The sequence below is a fragment of the Azolla caroliniana genome, unplaced genomic scaffold (genome assembly GCF_043228905.1).
Source record: "Azolla caroliniana isolate FFs.n. ecotype wild unplaced genomic scaffold, voAzoCaro1.0.p SCAF_16, whole genome shotgun sequence".
Classification (NCBI taxonomy): domain Eukaryota; kingdom Viridiplantae; phylum Streptophyta; class Polypodiopsida; order Salviniales; family Salviniaceae; genus Azolla; species Azolla caroliniana.
In genome coordinates, this window is record NW_028230451.1 from 5,015,687 (window position 1) to 5,038,943 (window position 23,257).

Below are 23,257 nucleotides of genomic sequence, written 5' to 3' on the forward strand. Positions count from 1 at the left end.
CTTGAAGTGCTAAGGCGTGTTCGGTAGTGCACTAGTTCAATTTTCAAACACGTAGGATCCATGGCGCAATGGTAACGCGTCTGACTCCATATCACAAGGTTATGTGTTCGATTCATGCCGGGTTCATTTGAGGAAATGGTTGACCAAAATGACGGTCTTATTCGTGGGCCATAACAATATGTAGGATTTGTCGTTCAAGTGCTAAGGCGTGTTCGACAATGCACTAGTTCATTTCTTAAACACGTAGAATTCGTAGCGCAATGGTATCGCGTCTGATTCCAAATAAGAAGCTTGTGTGTTCAATTCAAGTTGGGTTCTTTATGAAGGTCAATGAAACAGACGGTCGTATCATTTGGCCATAATAATATGTAGCATCGGGTCAAGTTGGGTTCATTAGGAAGATCGACGACGAAACTGACGAAAAATTGCTAAGTTGTGTTCGATAGAGTACTAGTTCCTTTTTCAAACACATAGGATCTGTGGAGCAATGATAGCGCGTTGAACTCCAGATTAGAAGGTTGCATTTTCGATTCACACCGGGTTCATTTCAGGAAGGTCGGCAACAATCATTGTCTTATTTGTCGGCCTCCTTGGCCCATAACAAGATATAGGATTCGGGGTGTAATAGCAAAGGCATGTTCGATAGTTCATATCTTGAACACGTAGGATCCTAATTAAATGCTCAGCGGCACGATTAAAGCCGATGATCGTAAGCCATGTCCTTCATCAGGACCTTAAATTAAATAATCTATGGTCCGTAGCGCATCTAATTCCTAATCAGAAGGTTTTGTGTTCGATTCAAGAGGATTGGGCCTTAACAATATGTAGGATTTGACCACAATGATGGTCTTTTCGGTCAACCTCATTGAGCGTTAACAATATGTAGGATTCGTCATGGAATAGATAAGGTGTGTTCCATGGTGCATTACACGTTGGATCCGTGACGCAATGGTAGCGTGTCTGACTCCAAATCAGAAGGTTGCGTGTTCGATTCACATCGGGTTTATTTCATGAAGGTCGTCCAATATAACTTTCTTCTTTGTCGATCACCTTGGGCCATAACAAGATATAGGATTCTTCATGCAACAGCTAAGGCATGTTGGATAGTTCATATTTCGATCTCCTTGGCCCATAACAAGATGTAGGATTCATCGTGCAATAGCTAAGGCATGTTCGATAGTTCATATTTCGAACATGTAGGATACGTGGCGCAATGATAGTGCGTCTAACTCTATATTATAACGTTGCGTATTCGAGTCACGTTGGGTTCATTTAAGCAAGGTGGGCCACAATGACGGAGGTATTGGTCGGCCTCCTCGGGCCATAACAACATATAGGATTCGTCGTGCAATAGCTAAGGCATGTTCAATAGTGCAACTAGTTTATTTTTTTAACATGTAGGATCTGTGGCGCAATGGTAGCGCATTTGAATCCATATTAGGAACGTTGTGTGTTCGATTCACGCTGGGTTCAATTCAGCAAGGTTGGCCACAATGACGGAGTTATCGGTCGGCCTCCTTGGGCCATAACAATGTCTAGGATTCGTCGTGCAATAGCTATGCCGTGTTCGATAGTGAAACCGGTTTATTTTTTTGACATGTAGGATCCGTGGCGCAATGGTAGTGCGTTAGACTCCAGATCAAAAGGTTGTGGGTTCGATTCAAGTCGGGTTCATTAGGAAGGTCAACGACAACGCCGGTCTTATCTGTCGGCCTCCTTTGGCCATAACAATATGTAGGATCTATTGTGCAATAGTTAAGGCATGTTCAATAGTTTATATTTTGAACACGTACGATCCGTGGCGCAATGGTAGCGTGTCTGACTCCATATCAGAACGTTGCATGTTCGATCCACCTCATGTTCATTTAAGGAAGGTTGACTACAATGACAGACTTATCGGTCGGCCTCCTTGGGTCATAATAATGTGTAGGATTCTTTGAGCAATCACTAATGTGTGTTCAATAGTTCACACGTAAGATCCGTGGCACAATGGTAGCGCGTGTTACTCCATATCAAAATGTTGTGTGTTCGATTCACGCTGGGTTCATTTCAACAAGGTGGGCTACAATGACGGAGTTATCGAGTAGCCTTCTTCGGCCATAACAATGTGTAAGATTCGTCGTGCAATAGTTAAGGCGTGTTCGATAGTGCAACTAGTTATTTTTTGAACACGTAGGATCCGTGGTGCAATGGTAGCACGTCTAACTCCATATCAATAGGTTACATGTTCGATTCAATTTGGGTTCATTAGGAAGGTCGACGACAATGACGGGCTTATCCGTCAGCCTCCTTGGGCCCTAACAATATGTAGGATCCGTCGTGCAATAACTAAGGCATGTTCGATAGTTTATATTTCAAACACGTAGGATCCATAGTGCGTCTAATTCCTAATTAGAAGGTTGCATGTTCGATTCAAGTCGGGTTAGTTTTAGGAAAGTTCACCACAATGATGGTCTTTTCCGTCCTCCTTGGGCCTTAACAATATGTAGGATTTGCCTTGACTTCAGATCAGAAGGTTGCGTGTTCGATTCACCCCGGGTTCAATTCAGGAAGGTCGACCACAATGAAGGACTTATCGGTCAGCCTCCCTGGGCTATAACTATGTTTAGGATTTGTCGTACAATAGCTAATGCATGTTCGATAGTTCATATTTCGACCACGTAGAATCTGTGGCGCAATAGTAGCACGTCTGAGTCTATTTCTGAACGTTGCGTGTTCAATTCACATTGGGTTCATTTTAGCAAGGTGGGCCACAATGACGGACTTATCGGTTGGCCTCCTTGGGCTATAACAATGTGTAGCATTCGTCGTGCAATAACTAAGGTGTGTTTGACAGTAAAACTAGTTTATTTTTTCTGAGCACGTAGGATCCGTGGCGCAATGGTAGCGCGTCTGACTCCAGATCAGAAGGTTGCGTGTTTGAATCACGTCAGGTTCATTAGGAAGGTCGATAACAATGACGGTCTTATATGTCAGCCTCCTTGGGCCATAACAATATGTAGGATACGTCGTGCAATAGCTAAGGCGTGTTCAATAGTTCATATTTCGAACACCTAATATCCGTGGCGCAATGGTAGCGCGTTTGATTCCATATCAGAATTTTTGCAACAATCACTTTGTTATCTTTCGACCTCCTTGCTAAGGCATGTTCGATAGTTCATATTTCGAACACATAACATTCGTAGCACATCTAATCCCAGATGAGAAGGTTATGTGTTCGATTGATGTTAGGTTTTTCCGTCGGCCTTCTTGGGCATTAACAATATGTAGGATACGTCATGCAATAGTTAAGGCATTTTCCAGAGTGCATTAGATCATGTTTTAAACAGTTGGATTCGTGATGCAATGGTAGTTCGTCGTTCTCCACATCAGAAGGTTGCGTGTTCGATTCATGTCGGGTCCGTCAGCTTCCTTGGGAGATAACAAGATGTAGGATTCGTTGTGTAATAGCTATGGCATGCTCGATAGTTCATGTTTCGAACATATAGGATTCGTGGTGCAATGGTAGCACTTCTGATTGCAGATCAGAACGTTGCGTGTTCGATTCACGTCGGGTTGATTTCAGGACGGTTGACCACAATGATGGTCTTATCTGTCGGCCTCCATGGGCTAAGAATTGTAACCAACGTACTGTTAATTGTAAGTCTGTAGGCATAAGTGCGGATATTAGTGCACTTCCTACGGAGTTCGGTTGTAGTTGTCTCCTTTCTACGTTACTAGGATACAAGGGAGTATCCCATTACGATTTACAGTATGACGTTTCTATAGGGCAGAAATCCTCTGCAAGAGGTAGCGTGTAATTATGGAGTATAGAGCGTTTTTCTAATAGAACACTATGTTCCGTGATCTCTGTGCATATCTGTGGTTTTCTCTATTGCGTTCTTTGTTTCTCTGTTGCGTACTGTTAATTGTAAGGCTATAGGCATAAGTGCAGATATTAGTGCACTTCCTAAGGAGTTCGGTTGTAGTTGTCTCCCTTCTACGCTACTAGGATACGAGGGAGTATCCCATTACGATTTACGATATGATGGTTCTATTCCTTGTAACACGGTCACCTTGAGGTGTACGTTGAAGGACTAAGCGTAGACAATGTTCCTAATCGGTAACACTTTTGGCACGCTTGGTGATTTGTGATTTCTCGCAAACAAACGACAAGGGATGGGTGTCTAGCCGTAGACGACCCAGAGAACCGACCAAACAAGTTCGACCACTCACGAGGTCTATCACATGCCAAACAGAGGAGCGCGCAAGTCAAAAACCTCGCCTTAGTGATATCTATCCGGACCACAAAGTCGACTCCATGCTCACCCAACACAACAACTTCAAGCAGGAAGTTCTGTCACCACACAAGTACCGTGATCTTTCCTTGCCCACCATCGCATTTGGAATGGTCTTCTCGGACCCACACTTTAATGGCGAAACAGACGCCGCCAAGCCACATTTGGCTATTCCCAAACGTTTGGAACGCGAATCACATGGCGCAACGATTTCCCAAAGAGGAAGCGCACCAGTAAAAATACGTAGGATCTGTCGTTCAATTGCTAAGATGTGTTCGATAGTGCACTAGTTCCTTTTTTCAAACACATAGGATATGTGGCGCAATGGTAGCGCGTCGAACTCCAGATCAGAAGGTTGCGTGTTTGATTCACGTCGGGTTCATTTCAAGAAGGTTGGCAACAATCACTTTTTTATCTTTCGGCCTCCTTGGGCCATAATAAGATGTAGGATTTGGTATGTAATTGACGGGAACTCAACGCTCCTTATGTCCAACACTCGGCCACAACCGAGATTCTTTTCTTACACAGAAAACGGGAAACAAAACGCGACACAACGAAGAGACGAGGTACACAGGAGGTTTACGTGGAAAACCCCAAACTAGGGAAAAAACCACGGCAGCCCATTGGCTGCAAACTATCACTATGATGGAATGTACAACAATGAGTTCACTGAGGCACCGACCTCGTGCTCACAGATCTTCGCCATAGGCGGCGGTTACAACAGAGGCAACGACCTCTTTCTCTCTCTCTCTCTCTCTCTGTACACTGTTACACGCTCTCTCTTCTTGCACCAACAAGAAAATGACAACAATTGTAACTAAAAGTTTTGCCCTAAGTCATATTTATACTAATATGACTTTTCGGCTATTTACAAATGTAGCCTCGATAGGCTCTCAGAAACATATTTACGAATATGTCTCCTCATCCGGTTCATACCGGGCCTGCACCATCCGGCTCTCCGTAGCCGAGTACTCCTCATCCGGTTCATACCAGGCCTACACCATCTGGCTCTCCGTAGCCGGGTACTCCTCATCCGGTTCACACCGGGTATGTATCATCCGGCTCTCCGTAGCCAGGTACTCCTCATCCGGTTCACACCGGGTATGTATCATCCGGCTCTCCGTAGCCAGGTACTCCTCATCCGGTCTTCACCGGGTCTGCATCATCCGGCTCTCCATGGCCGGGTCCACCTCATCCGGTCTTCGGTCGAGGCCTATCGGCCTCGGCCGAGTTTGTTCATCGGCACTGATCTTCTCCCTTCCCATCCGGAGGGACCTGTCTCCCAACAGTAATAGCCAAGGCTAAGGCATGTTTGATAGTTCTTATTTCAAACACGTAGGATCCGTAGCGCGTCTAATTCCAGATCACAAGGATGGGTGTCCGATTCAAGTCGGGTTTTTCCTTGGGCCATAACAATATGTAGGAGTCGTCATGCAATAGTTAAGGTGTGTTCAATAGTGCATAAACACATTGGATCCGTGGTGCAATGGTAGCCCGTCTGACTCTAGATCAGAAGGTTGCGCGTTCGATTTACGTTGGGTTCATTTTAGGAAGGTCAGCCACAATAACTTTATTATCTGTCGGTCTCCTTGGGCCATAACAAGATGTAGGATTCGGCGTGTAATAGCGATGACATGTTCGATAGTTCATGTTTCGAACACGTAGGATCCGTCGCGCATCTAATTCCTAATTAGAAGGTTGCATGTTCGATTCAAGTCGGGTTCATTTTAGGATAGTCGACCACAATCACGGTCTTTTCCGTCGGCCTGCTTGGGCCTTAACAATATGTAGGATTCGTCATGGAATAGCTAAGGCATGTTCCATAGTGTATTAGATCATGTTTTGAACATGTTGGATCCGTGGTGCAATGGTAGCGCATCTGACTCCAGATTAGAAGGTTGCGTGTTCGATTCACGTCGGGTTCATTTTAGGAAGGTCGGCCATAATAATTTCTTATCCATTGGTCTCGTATGGCCATAACAAGATCGAGGATTTGTCGTGCAATAGCTCAGGCATGTTGGATAGTTCATATTTCGAACACGTAAGCTCCGTGGCGCAATGGTAGCACATCTGACTCCATATCGGAACGTTGCGTTTTCGATTCACCTCAGGTTCATTTTAGGAAGGTCAATCACAATGATGGACTTATCGGTCGGCCTCTTTGGGCCATAACAATGTGTAGGATTCAACATGCAATAGCTAAGGCATGTTCGATAGTTCATATTTTGAACACGTAAGCTCCGTGACGCAATGGTAGCGTGTTTGATTCCATATCAGAATATTTCGTGTTCGATTCACTTTGGGTTCATTTCAGCAAAGTGGGCCACAATGACTGACTTATCGGTCGACCTCCTTGGGCCATAACGATATGTAGGATCCGTCATGCAATAGGTAAGGCGTGTTCGATAATGCAACTAGTTTATTATTTGAGCACGTAGGATCCGTGGCGCAATGGTAGCGTGTCTGATTCCAGATCAAAAGGTTGCAATAACAAGATGTAGAATTCAATATGTAATAGCGACGACATGCTCGATAGTTCATGTTTCAAACACCTAGGATCCGTCGCGCATCTAATTCCTAATCAGAAGGTTGCATGTTCCATTCAAGTCGGGTTCGTTTTAGGAAAGTCGACCACTATCACGGTCTTTTCCGTCGGCTTGCTTGGGCCTTAACAATATGTAGGATTTGTCATGGAATAGCGACGACATGTTCGATAGTTCATGTTTCGAACACGTAGGATTCGTCACGCATCTAATTCCTAATCAGAATGTTGCATGTTCGATTTACGTCGGGTTCGTTTTAGGAAAGTCGACCACAATCATGGTCTTTTCCGTCGGCCTGCTTGGGCCTTAACAATATGTAGGATTCATCATGGAATAGCTAAGGCGTGTTCTATAGTGTATTAGATCATGTTTTGAACATGTTGGATCCGTGGTGCAATGGTAGCGCGTCTGACTCCAGATTAGAAGGTTGTGTGTTCGATTCACGTCGGGTTCATTTTAGGAAGGTCGGCCATAATAATTTCTTATCCGTCGGTCTCGTTGGGCCATAACAAGATCGAGGATTCATCGTGCAATAGCTCAGGCATGTTGGATAGTTCATATTTCGAACATGTAGGATCCGTGGCGCAATGGTAGCACGTCTGACTCCATATCAGAACGTTGCGTTTTCGATTCACCTCACGTTCATTTTAGGAAGGTCAATCACAATGACGGACTTATCGGTCGGCCTCCTTGGGCCATAACAATGTGTAGGATTCACCATGCAATAGCTAAGGTGTGTTCGATAGTTCATATTTCGAACACGTAAGCTCCATGGCGCAATGGTAGCGTGTCTGATTCCATATCAGAATGTTTCGTGTTCGATTCACTTTGGGCGTCATGCAATAGGTAAGGCGTGTTCGATAATGCAACTAGTTTATTATTTGAGCACGTAGGATCCGTGGCGCAATGGTAGCGCGTCTGATTCCAGATCAGAAGGTTGCGTGTTCGATTCACCTCGGGTTCATTTCAGGAAGGTCAACCACAGTGACAAACTTATCGGTCGGCCTCCCAGGGCCAGAACTATGTGTTATTAATTAGGTAAGTAATTAAGAGTTAATTAGTACGTAATTATGTGATGAAGTTAAGTGCGGAACATTATATGATATGTGTGTGAGAGGAGAGATACATTTATGAACAAGACAAGATGGGGGATGAGTAAACTAGAATGTATATTATAAAACATCATCATCGAACAACAAAAAACCCACAATGAGGTAGATATACATCTCATGTGCAAAGGTAGATATGTATGACTAGAATATAGGTACTAATGTGTAAGTCCTATATTAAATGTACTTAGGAGTGGAGGATCTAGAATATCCGACTTAAGTACAAGGTCCTATTTCAGTCGTTATAGTCAACACTTCTAACTAGATCTATCTAGGTAACTACGAAGTTACATGGTTGACTAACTAACTAAACTAAGTTGACCTTGATCTCTCAACATTATGTTTAGGATTTGTCGTACAATAGTTAACGCAAAATCCGTGGCGCAATGGTAGCACGTCAAACTCCATTTCAGAACGTTGCGTGTTCGATTCCTATTAGGTTCATTTCAGCAAGGTGGGCCACAATGACGGACTTATCTCACGGGAACTGAACGCTCCCTCTGTGCAACGCTCGGCCACAACCGAGCGTAGGTTCATACACAGAAAACGGGAAACAAATGCACGACACAAAGGAGAGAAAAGGAAAACCCAAACTGAGGGAAAAACCACGGCAGGCCACAGGCTGCAAACTATCACTGTATACGAATGTACAAACAGTGAGTCCACGGAGGCAATGACCTCGTGCTCACGATCGTCGCCACAGGCGGCGGTTACAACAGAGGCAACGACCTCGTTCTCTCTCTCTCTCAACCTGTACACTATTACACGCTCTGTCTTCTTGCACCAACAAGAAAATAACAACACATACTAAAAGTTTGCCCTAAGTCATATTTATACTAATATGACTTTTCAGCTATTTACAAATATAGTCTCTTCAGTCGGTTCATACCGGGTCTGCACCATCCGGCTCTCCGTAGCCGGGTACTCCTCAGCCGGTTCATACCGGGTTTGCACCATCCGGCTCTCTGTAGCCGGGTACTCCTCATACGGTTCATACCGGGTCTGCACCATCCGGCTCTCCGTAGCCGGGTACTCCTCATACGGTTTCGGCCTCGGCCGAGCTTGTTCATCAGCACTATTCTTCTCCCTTCCCATCCGGAGGAACCTGTCTCCCAACAAACTCCCCCTTCACTCCGGCATGGGGTGTCTTACCAGTCCAATCCTCTTCCGGCATGCGTCCAACTTGTTGGGTGTCAGCACTTTGGTCAGCATATCTGACCCGTTCTCGGTCGTGTGGATCTTCGTCAGTGCGAACTCCTGGTCATCTACTCTTTCCTGGATCCAGTGATACCTCCGCTGGATATGCTTCGTTCGGGAATGGTAGGCCGCATTTTTAGCAAGGTGGATGGCACTTTGACTGTCGCAATAGAGTCGGTATTCCTCTTGCCGGATACCAAGCTCTCCAATGAAGTCCTTCATCCATAATATTTCCTTGCCGGCTTCGACAGCCGCCATGTACTCCGCCTCTGTGGTTGACAATGCAACCGTCTTCTACAGCCTCGACTGCCACGAAACAACTCCCCCTGCATATGTCATTACATATCCGGATGTAGACCGGCTGGTATCCACATCAGCCAACATGTCCGAGTCGGTGAAACCGTCCAGTTGAGATTTCCCGTAGCCGAATCAGAGACACATGTTTGAAGTGCCCTTCAAATACCGGAGTATCCATTTGACTGCGTTCCAGTGCTCCTTGCCGGGATTGCTCATAAACCGGCTCACCACTCCGACTGCGTATCCTATATCCGGTCGGGTACACACCATTGCGTACATCAAGCTCCCGACGGCAGAGGCATATGGAATCTTCATCATATCCGCCTTCTCTGCTTTCGTCTTCGGGCTCTGCTTACCGGATAGCCTGCAGTTTGCCGGAAGTGTCGATCCGACCGGTTTCGCTTCTGACATGTTGAACCGATGAAGCACCTTTGTCGCGTACTTCTCTCCTGTGACAGCCATAATTGCTTCTTTGACCGGTCCCGAATGATGTGCATCCCCAACATCTGTCTTGCGGGACCCAAGTCTTTCATTGAGAAGGTCCGGTTGAGAGCCTTCTTCAGCATCCGTATCTTGACTTGGTCACATCCGACGATCAACATGTCATCCACGTACAGAAGGAGTATTAGGAAGTCGCCTCCTTCAAACTTCTTGACAAACACGCAATGATCGGCCTGCGTCTTGTGGTACCCTTGATCGGTCATGAAGGAGTCAAACTTCCGGTACCATTGCCGGGGGGCCTGCTTCAACCTGTAGAGGCTCTTCTTCAACTGGCATACCAGGTGCTCCTTCCCTTTCTCCACAAATCCCTCCGGTTGCTGCATGTAGATCTCCTCTTCGAGGTCGCCATGAAGGAATGCCATCTTCACGTCTAGCTGTTCTACCTCGAGGTCCATGCTTGCCGCTATACTCAGCACCGTCCGGATGGAGGTCATCTTTAATACCGGGGCAAATATCTCGTCGAAGTCCACGCCCTTCTTCTGCTGGAACCCCTTCACCACGATCCTGGCTTTGTATCCGGGGGGTTGCCAGCATCTCCCGGTTTCAACTTGTACACCCACTTATTTCGGAGTGCCCGCTTTCCTTTCGGCAGCTCCACCAATTCGTACATATGGTTCTCATGCAGGGAATCCATCTCATCCTGCATGGCACTTAATCATTTTCGGCTGTGGGTGTCTTCCTGCGCTTCTTCGAAGCTTTCCGACTCCCCCTCATCGGTCAGCAGAACATGCTCTGCATTTGGAAATCTCCGGGGGGCCCTTCTCTCTCCGAGAGGATATCTCTGTCTCTGGGCTTCGGTGACCGGCTCATCCATCTGCTCTTCATCCGAATCCGATTCGGGGTCTTGGCCGGTTCCGGTTTCAGCTTCCTCTACTTCTTCTTCAGCTTGTTCGGTATCCTCACCGTAACCGGCTGGTCCCTCGAGTGCTAACCGGTCTCGTGCCGGTTGGGTCTGCTCATCGTAGAGTCGATCCTTACCGGTCGACTCGGAGTTCATTATCTTCATCTCCGACTCCTAGTCGGCGAGTGTCTTGTCCTCCATGAAGATAATATCTCGACTCCGGAATACCTTCTTGTCGACCGGGTCCCACACTCGGTAGCCGAACTCATCGTCACCGTAACCGAGGAATATGCATGGTCGGGTCTTTGGATCTAACTTTCTTCTCCGGTCCTTTGCTACATGCACATACGCAAGACACCCGAACACCTTCAGATGCCGGTAGGACACTTCCTTACCGGTCCATACTCTCTGTGGCGTGTCTCCGTCCAAGGGTACTGAGGGTGATCTATTTATCACATATGTCGCCGTCGACAGTGCCTCAGCCCAAAACTTCTTGGGTAGTTTTGCATGCACTAGCATACTCCGGACCCTCTCCATTATGGTCTGGTTCATCCTCTCGGCCAGTCCGTTTAGTTCCGGCGTCTTCGGCATGGAAAATTCGAGCCGGATTCCCTTCGAGCGGCAGTACTCTTCGAACTGCCCCCGGTATTCTCCTCCGTTATCTGCTCGAACCGCCTTCGGCTTCCGGCCAGTTTCTCTTTCCACTATCGCGTGGAGCTCTTTGAAGACGGATAGCACCTGATCCTTCGGCTTCAATGGTGTGGCCCACAGCTTCCGGCTGTGGTCATCTATGAACGTCACGAAGTACTGCGCTCCGGCATGTGACTTCGTGTCTACCTGACACACATCCGTATGCACCAACTCCAGTGGTGCATTACGTCTCATCGGTGGCCTTGGTCGGAAGGAGGTCCGGTTTTGCTTACCGGCCAGACAATCAGTGCACTTCTCCAAGTGCACGTTCTTCACTGGAATGAGGTTGTCGTCTGCAAGCCTCTTCATCCCCTTCTCGCTCATATGACACAGCCTCTTGTGCCACAGCTCACCGACAGTGTCGGATGCCACGTTCACTTCTTCCGGGCTTAACCGGGCATTCATCAGGTACAATGTGTTTACCTTCTGGGCCCGAGCCACAATCAGGCTCCCTTTGCTGAACTTCATGACACCGTTTCGGATGCTACCCATGTAGCCCTCATCATCTAGCCGACCGGCTGATATCAGGTTCAGTCGAACCTCCGGAACGTGTCCGAAATCTCTCAGTAGCAACTTGCATCCGGTTGGTGTCGACAACCACACGTCTCCTATGCCGATAATTCGGCATGTACCTTCATTCTCCATCCGAACACAGCCGTGATCACCGGCCGAGTAGGATGAGAAGCATTTTCGGTCCGGGGTAAGGTGGAACGACGCTCCGGAGTCTACCACCCAGGTCGTCTCGTCGCCGACAAGGTTTATCTCACTCTCCTCGGTGATAAGCATCAACTCCTCTTCACTTGCTGCGATTGCCGTCGTACCCTTCCGGTCCGGCCCCCTCCGGTCTTTACCGTTTCGGTCCGGGGTCCGCTTCGAATCGGTACCGTCGGTCTCCTTATCTTTTCAGAAATGCCGATAGTTCTTTTGGAAGTGCCCCGGTTTGCTGCAATAGAAGCAAGTGGGCCTCCCTCTTGACTTTGACCGTGTCCCCGACTTCTCCCGGTTTTGGGGACTACTGTTTCTATGTCTTCCGCGTTCCGATTCAGTGATGAGCGCCTTGGAGTCGGAGCTCGTATCTTTATCTTTCCGACGCGCCTCCTCATCTAGCAAGCTCGACTTTACTCTTGCTAGGGATAACCGTTTTCCTTCCGGCCCAGCGTTGCCCAAAGTGACAACCAACGTCTCCCAGCTGTCCGGGAGGGAGCCGAGCAGGAGTAGCGCAAGTACCTCATCGGCGAGAGGTACTTCCAATGAAGTTGCTTGGTGAATCAGCCCCTGGAAGGCATTCATGTGCTCCGCCATGCTGGAGCCATCTTGGTACCGGAATCTTACTAGCTTCTGGAATACCGACACCTGATTAACAACATTTTTGTTCTGAAACATTATGCCGATCTTCTCCCAGAGCTCATGAGCCTTGCTCTCTTCATTGAAGTTGTTGTACAGGCTCATGTCGATGAAGCACCGTATGTACGCCGTTGTCTTCATGTGCATCACCTCCCATATCGCGGCGTCGATTTTGTCCGGTCTCTTGTCCCCGAACTGAACCGGCAACCAAAGATCTTTTACCACGAGCATATCCCTCATCTTCGACTTCCACACTGAATAGTTGGAGCCGGTGAGCTTGAACATGCCGCCAAACGATTCGTTCATTTTCTGTGTCGTTTTGCTCTGATACCACTTGACGGGAACTGAACGCTCCCTCTACGCAATGCTCGGCCACAACCGAGTGTAGGATCATACACAGAAAACGGGAAACAAATGCACGACACAAAGGAGAGAAAAGGTAGACAGGATGTTTACGTGGAAAACCCAAACTGAGGGAAAAACCACGGTAGCCCACAGGCTGCAAACTATCACTATATAGGAATGTACAAACAGTGAGTCCACGGAGGCAATGACCTCATGCTCACGATCTTCGCCACAGGCGGCGGTTACAACAGAGGCAACGACCTCATTCTCTCTCTCTCTCAACCTATACACTTTTACACGCTCTCTCTTCTTGCACCAACAAGAAAATAACAACACATACTAAAAGTTTGCCCTAAGTCATATTTATACTAATATGACTTTTCGGCTATTTACAAATATAGTCTCTTCATCCGGTTCAGACCGGGTCTGCACCATCCGGCTCTCCGTAGCCGGGTACTCCTCATACTGTTCTTCTCCCTTCCCATCCGGAGGGACCTGTCTCCCAACATTATCGGTTGGCCTCCTTGGGCTATAACAATGTGTAGCATTCTTCCTGCAATAACTAAGGTGTGTTTGATAGTGCAACTAGTTTATTTTTTGAGCACGTACGATACGTGGCGCAATGGTAGTGCATCTGACTCCAGATCAGAAGGTTGCGTGTTTAATTCACGTTGGGTTCATTAGGAAGGTCGACAACAATGACGGTCTTATACGTTGGCCTCCTTAGGCCATAACAATATGTAGGATAAGTTGGGTTCATATTTCAAACACATAGGATCCATGGCGCAATGGTCGCGCATTTGACTCAAGATTAAAAGGTTCGATGTTCGATTCACGTCGGATTCATTTCAAGAAGGTAGGCCACATTGACTTTCTTATCTGTAGGCTTCCTTGGGCCATAACAAGATGTAGGATTCGTCATACAAAATAAAGGCATATTCCATAGTTCATATTTCGAACACATAGGATCCGTGGTGCGTCTTATCTGTCGTCATCCGTGGGCTATAACAATATGTAGGCTTCGTCCTTCATTTGCTAAGGCCTGTTCGATAGTGCACTAGAATCTGGGGCGCAATGGTAGCACGTCTAACTCCAGATCAAAAGGTTGTGTGTTCGATTCAAGTTGGGTTCATTTGGAACCTCAACGAAACTGACGGTCTTATCCTTGGGCCATAACAATATGTAGGATCGGTCGTTCAATTGCTAAGATGTGTTCGATTCACGTTGGGTTCATTTCAGGAAGGTCGGCAACAATAACTTTCTTATCTGTCGGCCTCCTTGGGCCATAACAAGATGAAGGATTCAGTGTGTAATAGCTAAAGCATGTTCGATAGTTCATATTTGGAACACGTAGGATTTATACATCTCATGTGCAAAGGTGCACATGTATGACTAGAATATAGGTACTAATGTGTAAGTCCTATATTAAATGTACGCAGGAGTGGAGGATCTAGAATATCTGACTTAAGTACAAGGTCCTATTTCAGTTGTTATAGGCAACACTTCTAACTAGATCTATCTAGGTAACTACGAAGTTACATGGTTGACTAACTAACTAAACTAAGTTGACCTTGATCTCTCAACACTATGTTTAGGATTTGTCGTACAATAGTTAACGCAAAATCCGTGGCGCAATGGTAGCACCTCTAACTCCATTTCAGAACGTTGCGTGTTCGATTCCTATTAGATTCATTTCAGCAAGGTGGGCCACAATGACGAACTTATCGGTTGGCCTCTGTGGGCTATAACAATGTGTAGCATTCTTTCTGCAATAACTAAGGTGTGTTTCATAGTGCAACTAGTTTATTTTTTCAGCACGTAGTATCCGTGTTGCAATGGTAGTGCGTCTGTCTCCAGATCAGAAGGTTGCGTGTTCAATTCACGTTGGGTTTATTATGAAGGTCGAGGACAATGATGGTCTTATACGTTGGCCTCCTTGGGCCATAACAATATGTAGGATATGTCGTGCAATAGCTAAGGCGTGTTCGATAATTCCTATTTCAAACACATAGGATCCATGGTGCAATTGTCACGCGTTTGACTCCAAATTAAAAGGTTCGATGTTTGATTCACGTCGGATTCATTTCAGGAAGGTAGGCCACATTGACTTTCTTATCTGTAGGCTTCCCTTGGCCATAACAAGATGTAGGATTCGTCATACAAAATAAAGGCATATTCCATAGTTCATATTTCGAACACATAGGATCCGTGGTGCGTCTTATCTGTCGTCATCCGTGGGCTATAACAATATGTAGGCTTCGTCCTTCATTTGCTAAGGCCTGTTCGATAGTGCACTAGAATCTGGGGCGCAATGGTAGCACGTCTAACTCCAGATCAAAAGGTTGTGTGTTCGATTCAAGTTGGGTTCATTTGGAACCTCAACGAAACTGACGGTCTTATCCTTGGGCCATAACAATATGTAGGATCGGTTGTTCAATTGCTAAGATGTGTTCGATTCACGTTGGGTTCATTTCAGGAAGGTCGGCAACAATAACTTTCTTATCTGTCTGCCTCCTTGGGCCATAACAAGATGAAGGATTCAGTGTGTAATAGCTAAAGCATGTTCGATAGTTCATATTTGGAACACGTAGGATTTATACCACGTCTAATTCCTAATAAGAAGGATACATGTTTGATTCAAATTAGGTTCTTTTTAGGAAGGTCAACCACCATGACGGTCTTTTCCGTCGGCATCCTTGGGCCGTAACAATATGTAGGATTCGTCATGGAATAGCTAAGGTGTGTTCCATGGTGCATTTCATCATGCTTTGAACACCTTGGATTCGTGGCACAATGGTAGCACATCAGACTTCAGATCAAAAGGTTGTGTGTTCGATTCACGTAGGGTTTCTTTCAGGAAACTTAGCCAAAATAACTTTCTCATCCGTCGGTCTCCTTGGAGTATATAACAAGATGTAAGATTCGTCATGGAATACCTAAGCCATGTTCGATAGTTCATATTTTGAACACATATGATCCGTGGCACAATGGTAGCGCGTGTGAGTCCATATGAGAACATTGCATGTTCGATTATTCTCGGGTTCATTTCAGGAAGGTTGACCACAATGACGGACTTATCAGTCGGCCATAACAATGTTTAGGATTCGTCATGCAATTATAGCTAAGCCGTGTTCAATAGTGCAACTAGTTTCTTATTTGAGCACATAGGATCCGTGGCGCAATGGTAGCGCGTCTGAATCCAGATCAGAAGGTTGCGTGTTCGATTCACGTCGGGTTCATTTTTGGAAGTTCGGCCACAATAACTTTCTTATCCGTCGGTGTCCTTGGGCCATAAAAGGATGTAGGATTTATCGTGCAATAGCTACAGCTATTCGATAATTCATATTTCGAACACGTAAGATCCGTGGCGCAATGGTAGGATTTATCGTGCAAGATGTAGGGTTGGTCGTGTAATAGCCATGGTATGTTCAATAGTTCATATTTTGAACACGTAGGATCGGTGCTGCAAAGGTAGCGCTTCTGACTGCAGATTAGAACGTTTCGTGTTCGATTCACGTTGGGTTAATTTCAGGACGGTTGACCACAATGACGGTCTTATCTGTCGGCCATACCAATATGAAGTGCTAAGGCGTGTTCGATAGTGGACTAGTTCAATTTTCAAACACGTAGGATCCATGGCGTAATGGTAACGCGTCTGACTCCATATCACAAGGCTATGTGTTAGATTCACGCTAGGTTCATTTGAGGAAATGGTTGACCAAAATGACGGTCCTATCCGTGGGCCATAACAATATGTACGATTTGTCGTTCAAGTGCTTAGGCGTGTTCGACAATGCACTAGTTCATTTCTCAAACACGTAGAATCCGTATCGCAATGGTAGTGCATCCGACTCCAAATAAGAAGGTTGTGTGTTCAATTCAAGTTGGGTTCTTTATGAAGGTCAACGAAATAGACGGTCGTAACATTTGGCCATAATAATATGTAGCATCGGGTCAAGTTGGGTTCATCAGTGAGATCGACGAAAATGACGAAAAATTGCTAAGTTGTGTTTGATAGTGTACTAGTTCCTTTTTCAAACACATAGGATCTGTGGAGCAATGATAGCGCGTTGAACTCCAGATCAGAAGGTTGCATTTTCGATTCACGCCGGGTTCATTTCAGGAAGGTCGACAACAATGATTGTCTTATTTGTCGGCCTCCTTGGGCCATAACAAGATATAGGATTCGGGGTGTAATTGCAAAGGCATGTTCGATAGTTCATATCTTGAACACGTAGGATCCGTAGCACCTCTAATTCCTAATCAGAATGTTGTGTGTTTGATTCAAGTCAGGTTCGTTTTGGGATTGGGCCTTTGCAATATGTAGGATTCAACCACAATGATGGTCTTTTTGGTCAGCCTCATTGAGCGTTAACAATATGTAGGATTCATCATGGAATAGATAAGGTTTGTTCCATAGTGCATTAGATCATGTTTTAAACACGTTGGATCTGTGGCACAATGGTAGCGTGTCTGACTCCAAATCAGAAGGTTGCGTGTTCGATTCACGTCGGGTTCATTTCATGAAGGCCGTCCAATATAACTTTCTTCTCTGTCGATCACCTTGGGCCATAACAAGATATAGGATTCTTCATGCAACAACTAGCGCATGTTGGATAGTTCATATTTCGATCTCCTTGGCCCATAATAAGATGTAGGATTCATCATGCAATAGCTAAGGCATGTTCGATAGTTCATATTTCGAACAAGTAGGATACGTAGCGCAATGATAGTGCGTCTAACTCCATATCATAACGTTGCGTATTTGATTCACGTTAGGTTCTTTCAGGAAGGTGGGCCACAATGTCGGCCTCCTAGGGCCATAACAATGTAGTTTATTTTTTTAACATGTAGGATCCGTGGCGCAATGGTAGCGCATATGAATCCATATCAAGAACGTTGTGTGTTCGATTCACGTTGGGTTCAATTTAGCAAGGTGGGCCACAATGACCGAGTTATCGGTTGGCCTCCTTGGGCCATAACAATGTCTAGGATTCGTCGTGCAATAGCTATGCTGTGTTCGATAGTGCAACCGGTTTACCTTTTTAACATGTAGGATCCGTGGCACAATGGTAGCGTGTCACACTCTAGATCAGAAGGTTGTGTGTTTGATTCAAGTCGGGTTCATTAGGAAGGTCGACGTGCAATACTTAAGGCATGTTCAATAGTTCATATTTTGAACACGTAGGATCCGTGGCGCAATGGTAGCGTGTCTGACTCCATATCAAAACGTTGCATGTTCGATTCACCTCATGTTCATTTAAGGAAGGTCGACTACAATGACGGAGTTATCGGTCGGCCTCCTTGGGTCATAATAATGTGTAGGATTCGTTGAGCAATCGCTAATGTGTGTTCAATAGTTTATATTTTGACCACGTAAGAGTAGCGCGTGTTACTCCATATCAAAATGTTGCGTGTTCGATTCACGTTGGGTTCATTTCAATAAGGTGGCCCACAATGATGGAGTTATTGAGCAGCATCCTTCGTCCATAACAATGTGTAGGATTCGTCGTGCAATAGTTAAGGCGTGTTCGATAGTGCAACTAGTTATTTTTTGAACACGTAGGATCCGTGGTGCAATGGTAGCACGTCTAACTCCATATCAAAAGGTTACATGTTCGATTCAATTCGGATTCATTAGGAAGGTCGACGACAATGACGGTCTTATCCATCATCCTCCTTGGGCCTTAACAATATGTAGGATCCGTCGTGCAATAGCTAAGGCATGTTCGATAGTTTATATTTCAAACACGTAGGATCCATAGTGCGTCTATTTCCTAATTAGAAGGTTGCACGTTCGATTCAAGTTGGGTTAGTTTTACGAAAGTCCACCACAATGACGGTCTTTTCCGTCGGCCTCCTTGGGCCTTAACAATATGTAGGATTAACCTTCACTTCAGATCAGAAGGTTGCGTGTTCGATTCAACTTGGGTTCAATTCAGGAAGGTCGACCACAATAACGGACTTATCGATCGGCCTCCTTGGACTATAACTATGTTTAGGATTTGTCGTACAATAGCTAATGCATGTTCGATAGTTCAGATTTCGAACACATAGAATCTGTGGTGCAATAGTAGCACGTTTCAGTCCATTTCCGAACGTTGCGTGTTCAATTCACATTGGGTTCATTTTAGCAAGGTGGGCCACAATGACAGACTTATCGGTCGGCCTCCTTGGGCTATAACAATGTGTAGCATTCGTCGTGCAATAACTAAGGTGTGTTTGATAGTAAAACTAGTTTATTTTTTCTGAGCATGTAGGATCCGTGGCGCAATGGTAGCGCGTCTGACTCCAGATCAGAAGGTTGCGTGTTCGAATCACGTCGGGTTCATTAGGATGATCGAGGACAATGATGGTCTTAGCCATAAGAATATGTAGGATCGTTTGTGCATTTTAGCAAAGTGGGCCTCCATGGGCTAAGAATTGTAACCAACGTACTGTTAATTGTAAGGCTGTAGGCATAAGTGCGGATATTAGTGCACTTCCTACGGAGTTCGGTTGTAGTTGTCTCCCTTCTACTCTACTAGGATACGAGGGAGTATCCCATTACGATTTACGGTACGACGGTTGTATAGGGCAGAAATCCTCTGCAAGAGGTAGCGTGTAATTATGGAGTATAGAGCGTTTTTCTAATAGAACACTATGTTCCCTGATCTCTGTGCATATCTGTGGTTTTCTCTATTGCATTCTTTGTTTCTCTATTGTGTACTGTTAATTGTAAGGCTGTAGGCGTAAGTGTGGATATTAGTGCACTTCCTACGGAGTTCAGTTGTAGTTGTCTCCCTTCTACGCTACTAGGATACGAGGGAGTATCCCATTATGATTTACGGTACGACGGTTCTATAGGGCAGAAATCCTCTGCAAGAGGTAGCGTGTAATTATGGAGTATAGAGCGTTTTTCTAATAGAACACTATGTTCCCTGATCTCTGTGCATATCTGTGGTTTTCTCTATTGCGTTCTTCGTTTCTCTGTTGCATACTGTTAATTGTAAGGCTGTAGGCGTAAGTGTGGATATTAGTGCACTTCCTAAGGAGTTCGGTTGTAGTTGTCTCCCTTCTACGCTACTAGGATACGAGGGAGTATCCCATTACGATTTACGGTACGACAGTTCTATAGGGCAGAAATCCTCTGCAAGAGGTAGCGTGTAATTATGGAGTATAGAGCGTTTTTCTAATAGAACACTATGTTCCCTGATCTCTGTGCATATCTGTGGTTTTCTCTATTGCGTTCTTCGTTTCTCTGTTGCATACTGTTAATTGTAAGGCTGTAGGCGTAAGTGTGGATATTAGTGCACTTCCTAAGGAGTTTGGTTGTAGTTGTCTCCCTTCTACGCTAGTAGGATACGAGGGAGTATCCCATTACGATTTACGGTATGACGGTTCTATAGGGCAGAAATCCTCTGTAAGAGGTAGCGTGTAATTATGGAGTATAGAGCATTTTTCTAATAGAACACTATCTTCCCTGATCTCTGTGCATATCTGTGGTTTTCTCTATTGCGTTCTTTGTTTCTTTGTTGCGTACTGTTAATTGTAAGGCTATAGGCGTAAGTGCGGATATTAGTGCACTTCCTTCTACGCTACTAGGATACGAGGGAGTATCCCATTACAATTTACGGTACAACGGTTCTATTCCCTGTAACACGGTCACCTTGAGGTCTACGTCGAAGAACTGAGCGTAGACTGTGTTACTAATCGGTAATACTTTTGGCATGCTTGGTGATTTGTGATTTCTCGTAGACAAACAACAAGGGATGGGTGTCTAGCCGTAAATGACCTAGAGAACCGACCAGACAAGTCCGACCACTCACGAGGTCTATCACACGCCAAATAGAGGAGCGCGCAAGTCGAAAACATCGCCTCAGTGATATCTGTCCGGACCACAAAGTCGACTCCACGCTCACCCAACACCACAACGTCAAGCAGGAAGTTCTGTCACCATACGAGTATCCTGATCTTTCCTTGCCCACCATTGCATTTGGAATGGCCTTCTCCGACCCACACTTTAATGGCGAAACAGACATTGCAAGCCACATTTGGCTATTCCCAAATGTTTGGAACGCGAATCACATGGCGCAGCGATTTCCAGAAGAGGAAGCGCACCAGTAAAAAATGACAGAGTTTGGTTTAACTCTTAATGGTAGAGCTGTGTTTTGGCATTCATAGATGGATCTACCAGCAATCCACACCTTTGACCAGTTGCAGTCAGCATTTCTGCGATTTTTTCATTGGAGGGTACCTCAACGCGAAATCATCGACAATTCTACAGAATCAAGCAGCTGCCAGCAAAATCGGTCACGGACTTTAGCTTACGCTTCCAAAATCTACGACGAAAATTAGAACGGGCCCCAACAGATGACAAGGCTAGGGAGACATTTTTGGCAGTCCTGCGGCGGCCTATTAGGATGATGCTCAACACACGTAGTGTGAAAGGGGAAACAACCGACATGGTCATCGAGCGAGCATTACAACTTGAGTTGGACGAAGAGGAGGAAGGATTTTCTTTGTCCTCATTACGACAAGTGTTGCCTCAAGATGAGGAACACCACTTTCGTTAGGCTATTCAGTGCACGATTTGCCTCAAGGCACATACGATCGAGCAATGTGAGTACAATATGCTGAACAGACTTACGCCCACAGTACGACACATAGAACCACAATGACCACCTCGCCGAATTGACCAAAGGTGCCAAGAGAAACGACCCCGATATACGGATCGAAATCCATGTGATGACCGGTACTACCGTAATCACCGGAATAACAACGATTTCGATGAAGAGGAGCCGGAGGAAGAAGAATATCGGGGCAACCACCGGTATAATAAAGGAGGGCGTCATTACGACAACCACCGTTTGACGAATAAGTGTGGTGGATTCAATGGGCCATGTGCACAAGGAAAGCATCGATAATATAGGGACCAACGGTGTTATGACGAAAGTTTGGAGGATGACCGACGCCAGGAGTCACGTAGGGACCAACCGTAAACACCCCGGAATTCGAGGAGAATGCAACAAGACCAAAAGGAGCCAACGACACTTGGGGATAGGAATCTGCCACCAACTACAAAGAAAGGAGAGTCCAACGTATATTGTTTTGTCTGCCAACAACCCGGACATTACACAACTGAATTTCCACTGCGCAAGGGCAAAGGAGCAGCCGTAAACATGATTACGACAGAAGTTCAGTAGGTCACGACATGACAACAAACAAAGAATGCGGATTGGGCTGCACAAGATGAGGTACGCAAAGCAATCCAAGCATGGGTAGATAAAGCAAATGTGGCCAATACGACGCGTATGCGGCAGGAGTTCGCAAACAAGGATGGGTAGATAGAAGAAAACATAATATCCCCGGACCCCATATGGCAAGCACTGGCGGGCTGCGAAATAACCATAACTATGGAAAAACTCCTTGAACTAGTTCCACGATTTCGGCAAACCGTTGAAGATTGCATAACAGGCATGCCTGGTATAAACGTCTTAGCAAATTTTGACGAAACTAGCGTTGGACCAACGGTGATGGATCACCACAATCCAGCCATTAAGCTAGTACTACACGGGAAGGAAATAACATGTTGCATAATTGATAAGGGCTCGGGCGTTAATGTGATTAGTGCAAAGACGTGTGAACAGTTAGGAATTTCGGAATGGGAAGCTTATCCCTTTTGGCTTCGCATGGCAGATACCCGATCTCTCAAACCCTTAGGGTTAATTCGGAAACTGTGCATTGTCATTGGTGGTCACCACTTTGACATCTTGGCGGTAGTACTCGCACTCGACTCTCCAGGAGTGTACCCAATACTACTTGGCAGACCTCGGCTTCGTTCGGCGAACATCAAACAGAGCTAGCAACATAATTGTATCAGCTTCCGACGCGGACGCAACAAAGTTCGCGTACCCACAAACGAAATGACAGTGCAATGCAAAGGAATGAGACCATTATACGCGGAAGACATAAATATGCTGGAAGGAGTAGATGATATAGAGCTGGAAGCGTACTTGGATGAGCACCCGCGAGTCATCCCGCTATTCGAAATTGACGTAATAGAAACCGCGGTGGAATACGCTACTCCCACTACACTTCACGAAGAGGCTTATGAACCGGACCCAGAGTCGA

The 23,257-nt window shown here is 45.7% G+C and overlaps 8 non-coding genes across 8 annotated transcripts; all 8 read left to right on the forward strand.

Moving 5' to 3' along the window:
- Window positions 1-934: 934 nt before the first annotated feature.
- On the forward strand, window positions 935-1,006 carry TRNAW-CCA (transfer RNA tryptophan (anticodon CCA)). The gene has a single exon. It is a non-coding gene; the product is annotated as a tRNA-Trp (tRNA).
- Window positions 1,007-2,866: 1,860 nt separating this feature from the next.
- On the forward strand, window positions 2,867-2,938 carry TRNAW-CCA (transfer RNA tryptophan (anticodon CCA)). The gene has a single exon. It is a non-coding gene; the product is annotated as a tRNA-Trp (tRNA).
- Window positions 2,939-6,130: 3,192 nt separating this feature from the next.
- On the forward strand, window positions 6,131-6,202 carry TRNAW-CCA (transfer RNA tryptophan (anticodon CCA)). Its single transcript has one exon. It is a non-coding gene; the product is annotated as a tRNA-Trp (tRNA).
- A 1,000-nt stretch (window positions 6,203-7,202) lies between these two features.
- TRNAW-CCA (transfer RNA tryptophan (anticodon CCA)) lies at window positions 7,203-7,274 on the forward strand. The gene has a single exon. It is a non-coding gene; the product is annotated as a tRNA-Trp (tRNA).
- Window positions 7,275-7,712: 438 nt separating this feature from the next.
- TRNAW-CCA (transfer RNA tryptophan (anticodon CCA)) lies at window positions 7,713-7,784 on the forward strand. The gene has a single exon. It is a non-coding gene; the product is annotated as a tRNA-Trp (tRNA).
- An 8,527-nt stretch (window positions 7,785-16,311) lies between these two features.
- TRNAW-CCA (transfer RNA tryptophan (anticodon CCA)) lies at window positions 16,312-16,383 on the forward strand. Its single transcript has one exon. It is a non-coding gene; the product is annotated as a tRNA-Trp (tRNA).
- A 1,208-nt stretch (window positions 16,384-17,591) lies between these two features.
- On the forward strand, window positions 17,592-17,663 carry TRNAW-CCA (transfer RNA tryptophan (anticodon CCA)). The gene has a single exon. It is a non-coding gene; the product is annotated as a tRNA-Trp (tRNA).
- Window positions 17,664-19,403: 1,740 nt separating this feature from the next.
- TRNAW-CCA (transfer RNA tryptophan (anticodon CCA)) lies at window positions 19,404-19,475 on the forward strand. Its single transcript has one exon. It is a non-coding gene; the product is annotated as a tRNA-Trp (tRNA).
- The last annotated feature ends 3,782 nt before the right edge of the window (window positions 19,476-23,257 follow it).